The sequence below is a fragment of the Rattus norvegicus genome, chromosome 5 (assembly GCF_021556685.1).
Source record: "Rattus norvegicus strain SHRSP/BbbUtx chromosome 5, alternate assembly SHRSP_T2T, whole genome shotgun sequence".
Classification (NCBI taxonomy): domain Eukaryota; kingdom Metazoa; phylum Chordata; class Mammalia; order Rodentia; family Muridae; genus Rattus; species Rattus norvegicus.
The window spans coordinates 7,581,960-7,592,786 of NC_141538.1; the positions used below are offsets into that span (position 1 = coordinate 7,581,960).

Here is a 10,827-nt window from a genome sequence, read left to right on the forward strand (position 1 = left end):
AATTCACAGCTGAGGAATGCCGAATGGCTGAGAAACACCTAAAGAAATGTTCAACATCTTTAGTCATAAGGGAAATGCAAATCAAAACAACCCTGAGATTTCACCTCACACCAGTGAGAATGGCTAAGATCAAAAACTGTCCCGTGCGCGACTTCCCGCCGGCAGGAAGCACGCGGGTACATAGAAATCCTTATTGTGACCAACTTTATTAATGTTAGAAGAGGGAGCACCTGCAGCGCCAACATGGCGCGCTTATAAACACCCTAGTGCGGCGCACCCACACCAGATTGGTTGTTTACCCATGATCTCATAAGGCACGCCCCAGAGTGGGCAAAGACCTGGCACGAAGGCACTCTTGCACATGCACAGAGTTAACTTCCTGAAAGGGAGCCGGCTGGCTCGGTGAAGGCTGGCGCCAATCTTGTAATGGCAGAAGCTATCCTGGTCTTCTTCGTGGGGCGCAGTGGAAGCCTGCGCCATCTAGTGGTGGCGAATGTTATTGCGGCCCTCTACAAAAAACTCAGGTGAATGCTGGCGAGGATGCGGAGAAAGAGGAACACTCCTTCATTGTTGGTGGGATTGCAGACTGGTACAACCATTCTGGAAATCAGTCTGGAGGTTCCTCAGAAAATTGGACATTGAACTGCCTGAGGATCAAGGTATACCTCTCTTGGGCATATACCCACAAGATGCCCCAACATATAAAAAAGTCACGTGCTCCACTATGTTCATCACAGCCTTATTTATAATAGCCAGAAGCTGAAAAGAACCGAGATGACCTTCAACAGAGGAATGGATACAGAAAATGTGGTACATCTACACAATGGAATATTACTCAGCTATCAAAAACAATGACTTTACAAAATTCATAGGCAAATGGATGGAACTGGAAAATATCATCCTGAGTGAGCTAACCCAATCACAGAAAAACACACATGGTATCCACTCATTGATAAGTGGCTATTAGTCCAAATGCTTGAATTACCCTAGATGCACAGAACACATGAAACTCAAGACGTATTATCAAAATGTGAATGGTTCACTCCTTCTTTAAAAGGGGAACAAGAATACCCTTGGCAGGGAATAGAGCGGCAAAGATTAAAACAGACACAGAAGGAACACCCATTCAGAGCCTGCCCCACATGTGGCCCATACATATACAGCCACCCAATTAGACAAGATGGATGAAGCTAAGAAGTGCAGGCAGACAGGAGCTGGATGTACATCTCTCCTGAGAGACACAGCCAGAATACAGCAAATACATAGGCAAATGCCAGCAGCAAACCACTGAACTGAGAACTGAACCTCTGTTGAAGGAATCAGAGATAGGACTGAAAGAGCTTGAAGAGGCTCGGGGCCCCATATGAACAACTGTCCCACGCGCGACCTCTCGCCGGCAAGAAACACGCGGGGACATAGAAATCCTTGCTGTGACCAAGCTTTTATTTTAATCTTAAAGAGAAGCCTCGGCGCGCCAACATGGTGCGCTTATATACACCCTAGCGCAGTGCATCCACACCTCATTGGTTGTTTACCCATGATCTCATAAGGCACGCCCCGGAGTGGGCAAAGACCTGGCACGAAGGCACTCTAGCACATGCTCACAGTTAACTTCCTGAAAGGGAGTTGGCTGGCGCGGCGAAGGCTAGCGCCATCTTGTAATGGCGGAGGCTATTCTGGCCTTCCACGTGGGGCGCAGTGGAAGCCAGCGCCATCTAGTGGTGGCGAATGTTATTGCGGCCCTCTACAAACAACAATGCCAACCAACCAGAGCTTCCAGGCACTAAGCCACTACCCAAAGACTATACATGGACTGACCCTGGACTCCAACTCATTTGTAGCAATGAATAGCCTAGTAAGGGCACCAATGGAAGGGGAAGCCCTTGGTCCTGCCAAAGCTGGACCACCAGTGAACAGGATTGTTGGGGGAAGGTCGTAATGGGGGGGAGAATGGGGAGGGGAATACCCATATAGAAAGGAAGGGGGAGTAGTTAGGGGGATGTCTGGAAAACAGGAAAGGGAATAACAATTGAAATGTAAATAAGAAATACCCAATTTAATAAAGATGGAGGGGAACAAAACATATTATTTAAAAGAAAAAAAAAGGAATGGACAAATGGAACCTCATAAATCTGCAAAGCTTCTTAAGGCAAGGGACGCTATCATCAGGACAAAACAGCAATCGACAGATACAGATTGGGAAAAGATCTTTACCAATCCTACATCTGATAGAGGGCTAATATCTAAAATATACAAAGAACTCAAGAAGTTAGACTCTAGAGAGCCAAACAACCCTATTAAAAAATGGGGAATAGATCTAAACAAAGAATTCTCAGCTGAAGATTATCGAATGGCTGAGAAGTACCTAAAAGAATGTTCAACATCCATACTCATCAGGGAAATGCAAATCAAAACAATGGAGGTGAAGGCTAGCAGCAAACCATTGACCTGAGAACAGGGTCCCCATTCTAGGAATTAGAGAAAGGATTTAAGGAACTGAAGGGGCTTTCAACCCCATAAGAACAACAATACCAACCAACCAGAACTTCCAGGAAATAAACCACTACCCAAAGAGTCCGCATGGATAAACCCATGGCTCCAGCTGCATATGTAGCAGAGGATGGCCTTGTTGGGCATCAACGGAAGGAGAAGCCCTTGGTCTTGCCAAGGCTGGCCCCTCCAGTGTAGGGTAATATTGTGGGGCTCGGGGTCTGGAATAGAGGGTGGTTAGGAGGAACAGCCTTATAGAAGAAGGGAAGGGAGAGGGGATACAAGGCTTATGTCGGGAAACTGGAAAAGGGAATAACATTTGAAATGTAAACAAAACAATATCTATTTTTAAAAAAAGAACTTCATGATAAAGAAGAGTAAATAGCAGAAGGATAACTAAGCTGTAGTGTCAACAATCACAAACAAGGGAGTTCATAAAGGAAAAGGAAGAGAAATTTACAGGGGTAGCAAATAGAGGATGCAGTATTAACAATCAAAAGCAACAAAAACAGAATAATCAGCAGTAAGAGATGACAGTGAGGGCTCAGCTTGGCTGTCAGGATGGCCTGGCGTTTAGCCAGGAGCTGAGCTCTGGGCTCTGCAGGCCAGGCCTGATGCCATTGCCCAGCCCAGGCAAGGTGGTGGGAGCTGTGGGGGGCGGGCCCGAAGGTTCCGTGGCCAGGCATCTCCAGGTGGTTTCCCATGCCTGGAGCTCCAGAGGGTGACCCTTGCTGCGTGACTAGCGGGAGTCACGCAGAGTTTAATCACTACTAGCTCCTGCTCCCGCCGGCCGTGCTCACCTTCTTCATCTGCACGACCGAGAGGGTTTCTCTTAAGTAGGCTTGTTCTGAAATGCCAAAGGCACCTGACTGTTCAGAACTGAATGACTTTTGCAATCTTGCAGGGGGAACAGCAAGATTTTCGGGACCACTGCACAGAGCATGGAGAATGATGAACTTCCGTCAGCAGATGGGATGGATTGGAGTGGGATTGTATTTGCTAGCAAGTGCAGCAGCGTTTTATTATGTTTTTTAAATCAATGAGATTTACAACAGGTTGGCTTTGGAACACATTCAGCAGCACTCTGAGGAGTCAAGGGAAGGAACCACATGGACACACTCCTTGAAGGCTCGGTTACTTTCCCTGTCCTTCTGGTTGTGGACAGTTATTTTCTTGATACCGTACTTACAGATGTTTTTGTTCCTTTATTCTTGTAGGAGAGCGGATCCCAAAACGGTGGGCTACTGTATTATTCCCATATGCTTGGTTGGCAGTTATCTGCAATCGCCACCAAGCATTTGTCAAGGCTTCTAATCAGATCAGCAGACTCCAAGTGATTGGAGTAAAACGAGTCACCGGTTTCTCTTATTACAAGACTGTCAGTGCTGTCTAGTGGCTGACCTAAGACTGCAGTTTCTTCACAGCTCTCAGGAAGTTGTGGTGGAACAGAGACTTTTAAAAAAAGGGGTTGGGGATTTAGCTCAGTGGTAGAGCGCTTGCCTAGCAAGCGCAAGGCCCTGGGTTCGGTCCTCAGCTCCAAAAAAAAAAAAAAAAAAAAAAAGGGGGAAAAGAGGACTGACTACTTTATCTGAATAATGACTTTTTAGGTAAAGCCTGAAACATAGTACTACAGAATCATGTTGATGACTTCAGATTTTGGAAGTAAAATAGTGGTTTGTAATTTGCAATCTTTAGAAACTTGAATAAGCACCTGAATTTTTTTAATTTCTATTCTACGTGCAACATAGTATGATTCAGAAATTTTTCCGTTGGGGAAAACAATGAATATTTCCATTGTGTTAAATGTAAAAAGGTCTGACCATAATCATAAAATTTAAATGTTATACAAAAAAAAAAAGAGAGAGAGACAGATTACAGTGAGCATAAGAACACTGCCCCCCCATACACATACACACATAATTAAAACAGCAGGAAAGCTTAAGAAAAAACAGAATTGGAGCTGGAGAGATGGCTCAACAGTTAAGAGTATTGACTGCTCTTCTAGAGGGCCTGAGTTTAACTCCCAGCAACCACATGGTAGCTCACAGCTATCTGTAATGGAATCTGATGCCCTCTTTTGGTGTGTCTGAAGACAGTCACAGGGCACTCATATACATAAGATAAATTTTAAAATAATTTTTAAAAAAAGAACAAATAGGTACTCATGTAAGTACATGTATTTCTGTGAAACGACACCACGACTATAGCAATTCTTATGAAAGAAAATATTTAGTTGAAGCTGGCTTATAATTCTAGAAGTTTAGTCCATTATTACCATGGCAGGAAACATGGTGGCATGAAGATATGATGCAGAAGAGAGATCTGAGAGTTCTACACTCAGATCTACAGGTAGCAGGAAAACAGTGACACTGGACTGGGTTGTGCCCACCCCCAGTGACATGCTTCTTCTGCTTCCTCTATCAAGACCACACCTACTCCAAGACCACACCTCCTAGTCACTCTCAACAAGTACCACTCCCTAATGAATAAGCATTCAAATTTATGAACCTACAGGGCTATTCTTATTCAAATCACCACATTCCAGTCCAAAGACTTGTAGCCAGATCATAATGTAAACATGCATTCAGTCCAACTTCAAAGTGCTCTTAGTCTACCACACTTTCAACACTGTTTAAAAGCCCAAAGTTCAAAGTCTGTTCTGAGACTCAAAGAAACTCCCCCCTCCCCACCAGCTGGGGACCCAACCCAGGGCCTTGCACTTGCTAGGAAAGCGCTTTCCCACTGAGCTAAATCCCCAACCCCTCAAAGAAATCTCTTAACTGTAGTCCCTGTAAAACAAAAATTAAAAAGCAGGTCACAAACTTCTAAAATACAATGGCACAGAATATACATTACCAATCCAAACTAGAGAAAAAAGAAAATACTGACAGAATACTGGACCTAAGCAAGACCAAACGCCAACAGGGCACACTCCAAGTTCTGGATCTCCATGTCTAATCTCAAAGTGTTCTTCAGATCTCCAACTACTTTCAACTCTGTTGACTATACAACAAACTCCCTTTTAGGCTACTTCCACACCTGGTCTGCAGCTTTTCTTGGTAGATATCATCTGGCAACTCCAACATCTTAGGGTCTCCAAACTAATTCAGGCTTTACCTTCGTAGCTTCACACAATGGCCTCTTTTGGGCTTCCATGCAGAGACAGCTCAGATACATGCCCAGCCTCCAGGGTTTTCCTTAGTTGCAAAAGGAGATTCCATATCCTCTGTCATATATCCTTGACTCTAAAGGCAGAACCATATGGCCAAATCTGCCAAGTTCTGTTGCTTGCTGGGACTAGAACTTGGTTCCTTTATTTAAGTACATTTGTATCAGCATCCTATTTTTTGATGATTCACCCACTGCTTAAGCTGTTCTTTAATTTCTTTTTATAAACTGGAAGCTTGGCTGGATGGGGTCTTGCCCTGAAATCACTACTCCCTTTATTCCATTTAGGACCAGGCTTTCCTTTAAGCTTTTTAATCTCTTTGAGCTTTAATCCATTAAATTTCCTGGCACTCCTTTTCTCCTCATACTGTACATTTTTTGAGGATGCCTGCATCATCACAACACTGAGAACCAGGTATAGGCCTGCGAGATTTAAGAAGAAACACACACTCGGGTCATTCATGTTAAAAGAATGCCATCCGGGTTTTACTGAGATCTCCTTATATACAAGAGGCAAAAACTGTGGAAAAATAATAGAGCAGGTGAGAATCCCCAACCAGGAAAACAGGAAAAATCTGCATCGTGGAAAGTCCGGACCCCAAAACAGGAGTGTAAACAACTTCTTAAGAACAACAAGCTGAAAGACTTGGTGAGGGGAAAGCGTGTCATGGAAAGTCCCAGGCCCCAAATCAGGGGCTGAGAGCAGCTGCCAAACATGTAAACAACTTCTTGCCATAACCCTCTGGAACACCCCAAGGTAGGGCCCAACACATTTTGTGTTTTGCCTTGCCTAGCTTGCTCCTTTTCATTATACGTATACATAAGAGTGGCCACTAATAACCACATGACACACTCAATAATAATAGCCACCCAACACAGTCAATATTAGGCTGTCTTACAATCTCCTCTGCCAAGATCATTAATCCAAAATTCTTCAATTTATCCTCAATAGGCTTTTTGGACAAGGGCAAAAAAGCAAGCACATTCTTTGCCAAAATATCAGAACAATAGCCTCTAGGCCACTTAACTAATATTCTTTTCCTTTAAAACCTTTTGAACTGGGCCCTCATAATCTACATAGCTCTCAGTACCACTGTCTTTGCAGTTCTTATTAATATGGCCCATTAAGCCCAGTGTACAGTTTTCAACTGCTTTCCTACTCCAAAGTCCCAAAAGTCCACATTCTGCTAACAAGCAGCATGGCCAGGCCTGTCACAAGAATATACCACTACCAGTACCAACTTCTGTCCTAGTCAGTTTCCTGTTGCTATGAAGAATGACAATAGCAACTCTTATAAAAGAAAGAATGTAATTGGGGCTTGTTTATAGTTTCAAAGATTTAGTTCTTACCATCATGGTAAAAATTATGGTGACACACAAGCAGAAACAGTGCTAGAGAGGCATCTGAGAGTTCTGCTTCCAGATCCACAGCCAGCTGGAAGTCAGAGTCAGTGGAATCAGTCTGGATTTTTTAAAACCAAATCTCACCTCCGGTAACATACTTCTTCCAACAAGGCCATACTTCCTAATCCCTCTCAAGGAGTTCCACTTCCTGATGATCAAGCATTCAAATGTATGAGCCTGTGGGGACCATGAAGAATTTGGAGAAGGGGTGAGAATGATCTTAAACCCAAAACACTATATTACAAATTAGAAAGGCAACTAATGCCTGAGCCATTCAAGCAAATGATTATTTTCTTTTACTAAAATTGCTATCCAACTCTATCTGAAATAGTTGGAGTTTAAAGAGAGAAGGCTTAGTCATCCAGAAGCCTTTCCCTTTAAGGAAAATCTTCCTGTGTCCATGTTTATATTCAGTCTCTGCCCATAGTGTGAAGTTTAAATCATATTAATAGATGATCCACAGGAGAGTTCACAGTATATTTATATCTACAAATGATGTGTTTTTCTTGTTCCTTTAAAGGCTCTATTATTTCTATAACCTATTATAAGATAAATCCAAAGGAACTTCAGAGTGTTCCATCCAGTTACACCAGTAAACAACTATCTCAACATATTCCAAGATATACCCTGGACCAGAGAATATTACAATCCAGGCACTAGCTCTAAAATCCTAGTCAGGACAATATTTAATAAGGATAAAGGCATAAGTGGAACCTAAGGCTATTTTTTTAAAGTGAGTAGACTCAACTACAATACTGAAACAGCAAGTATATTAAATGCCTATATTGTGTTTGCTGTTAAATGGTTATGATAAAGTCTGTTGCATACAGAATTTAAACATCATTGCCTCATCATTCCCCATTTATTAAGCTCCTAGTCTACAGCTGACATTAAGATACAAATTCTCCCCCAGATTAATGTAGTAAATACACAAACATATAATTAGCATAATATGAGATATTTAGTATATACAGTATATTTTTTGCTGACAAAATACTTGACAAAAGCAATTTAAGGAAGGAGAGGCCTTTTGACTCATGGTTTGGTGACACAGCTCATCACATCAGGAAAGCATGGTGTTAGGAACATAAGGTTGCATTGTGTCCACAATCACAAAACACAGAGAGATGAATACTGGTGCATAAGTTGCTTTCTCCTTTCTATTAAAGATCCTAGGGATGTTGCTACCTAAATTCAGGGTTGGTCTTTCTACTTCAGTTAAATCTTCCCAGAAATGCCTTCACAGGGACAGCCAGAGGTGAGTCCTCTAGTCAATTCCAAATCCCTTTAAGTTAACTATAAATATTAACCATCACAGCACAGGACCCAATAATTCCAGATACAAAATGCATGCCTGCTGAACCAAGGGAACACAGGTGCACACCCAACTAGCAGCTAACATTAACTAGTCAAAGACTAGTTGTGTGGAGACCAGTGAGATGGTTCAACAGGCAAAAGGACCAGCTGTGCAGCCTGATAAAAGAAAGAACCAACTTGCAAAGTCATCCTCTGACCTTTAAGTGTAGCCTGTGGTGTGCAAGACACACACACACACACACACACACACACACACACATACACACACACACACACTACCAATACATTTCTTTTTTCTTTTTAAAATTTTTTCATCTATTTTGTTTATAATCTTTCCCCTCCACCAATGCTTCCCAAATATTACTTCCATCTTCACCTACCAAATCGAGGCACTTTCTCTCTTTCAAAACAATAATAAAATAATTGAAAATATGGAAACTGTTTTTTATTGACCAATTACTCCAGAACATGAGGCCTGCTGTGCAGTGTGGTTGATATATCAGAGCCACTCCATTGACAAAAACTGATTTTCCTTCTACCAGCATCTATCACAAATAGGAGTAAGATCTTTTGCCTACTTCTCCTCCTCTGTGTTAGGATTTTATCTAGCTTGAATCTTTGCTGGTCTTGTACATACTTTCACAGTCTCTGTGAGTTGATATGTGTATCAAAGGATTGTTTAGAATTGTTCTGCATTTAGAAAATGTGTGTAGTTTCTTTGGTTTCATCTACCACCTCTGTACCACCTACTCCCTACATACTACCATATACCACTTATAATATCTCTGCCTCCTCTTCCATATACATACCTGAGTCTTGAAAGAAAGGGTGTGATAAAGACCTCCCATTTAGGACAGAGTGCTCCAAAGTATCCCATTCTCTTCACATTGTGTAGGTGTAGTTCTTTGTGTTACCATCTATAGAAGTTTCTCTACTGAAGGTTGAGTGTTGTGCTGATCTGTATTATAGCAGTATCTCATTAGGAGTAATTTTAATTCTATGTGTGTTTAGCGTATAATAGCAGTATATTTTTCTATCTACTAACTATGACCTAACTAACCTCAAGTTCTTGGTCTCACGGGTTTTCAGTTCAATTTATAAAGTAGTTGGTTAGTCCCATAACATTGTGCCACTATTGGACCAATATATCTTACACATAAGTCTCTATTGTAAGTCACAGAGTTTTTACCTGGGTGATAAAGATCATTATTCTTCTTCTCCAGTAGTGAGTATAGTGTTTTCCAGCACCATGAATATTAGTCATTAGTAATGAAGCTTCTTGGGCATCAGCTCAATTTCCCCATGTTTAATGATCTAAGTATATAGTGTCTTCAGCAATATAGTCTCCTGTCACATTATGGAAGGCATTCAATAACACTAGAAAGAGCCCAAAATATTTGGAGGAGCCTATGGCCAACAACTTAACCCTTTGGCTAATGACTCAAAAATATGTAACTCATTTCTGGCACTAGGCGTTTTAGTTGGTAGGATATGATGTCTAGTTGGAACACTGTCTTCTACGGTACGTCTATTTAAATTTACATGCACACAAACACACATACACATGTTAAGGGTGGGACATTTTGCCCACTTCTCCTCCTAGTGAGTGTATGTGTGTTTGTTTGTGTGTGTGTGTGTGTGTGTGAGAGAGAGAGGGGGGGGGAGAGAGAGAGAGAGAGAGAGAGAGAGAGAGCTTCTAAAGTATATGTGTAAGCTTCTGATTATCCTGCTCAACATAGCTCTTCCCATTTAATTCTCCTATTTTAGTATTTTCTTTATCCCTTTACAACACTGTATTCTCTTTCCCCTTTTATGGTGGAAGCCCTCCTCTTTCTGTTCCTTTGCTACTTATCTAATCTCTGTGGATATTCTAGATAAAACACACATATCTAATGATATAATGCTAGCATAGACAAATTAGGGGAAACCTGCCATGTTTATTTTTTTTTAAATATAACATTTATTTATTATATTTATATGAGTACATTGTAGCTGTTTTCAGACACACCAGAAGGAGGGCATCAGACACTATTACAGATGGTTATGAGCCACCATGTGGTTGCTGGGATTTGAACTCAGGACCTCTGGGGGAGCAGTCAGTGCTCTTAACCGCTGAGCCATCTCTCCAGCCCGCCATGTTTATTTTTAAGGGTCCAAGTTGCTTCACTCAGGATGATTGCTTCCTGCTTAAACCACTTACTTAAAATTTTCATAAATTTATTCTTCTTAATAGAAGAAAATATTCTCTTGTATAAATGTATCACATTTTGATCACCATCCATTCATCTACTGATGGACACCTAGCTTCTTTCCAATGTCTGGCTATAGAGCAGCAGTGAAATGGATAACAAAATATCTATCCGTTAATCTCTAATCTTTTGGGTACATACCCATAGGGTTTTTTTTCCTTTTTCTTTTTCTTTTACTTTTTCCTTTTCTTTTTTTAAG

General features: G+C 41.5%; 1 pseudogene; it reads left to right on the forward strand.

Annotated features, from left to right (window-relative positions):
• The first annotated feature begins 3,342 nt into the window (after positions 1 to 3,342).
• Positions 3,343 to 3,981, forward strand: Tmem251-ps1 (Transmembrane protein 251, pseudogene 1; annotated as a pseudogene).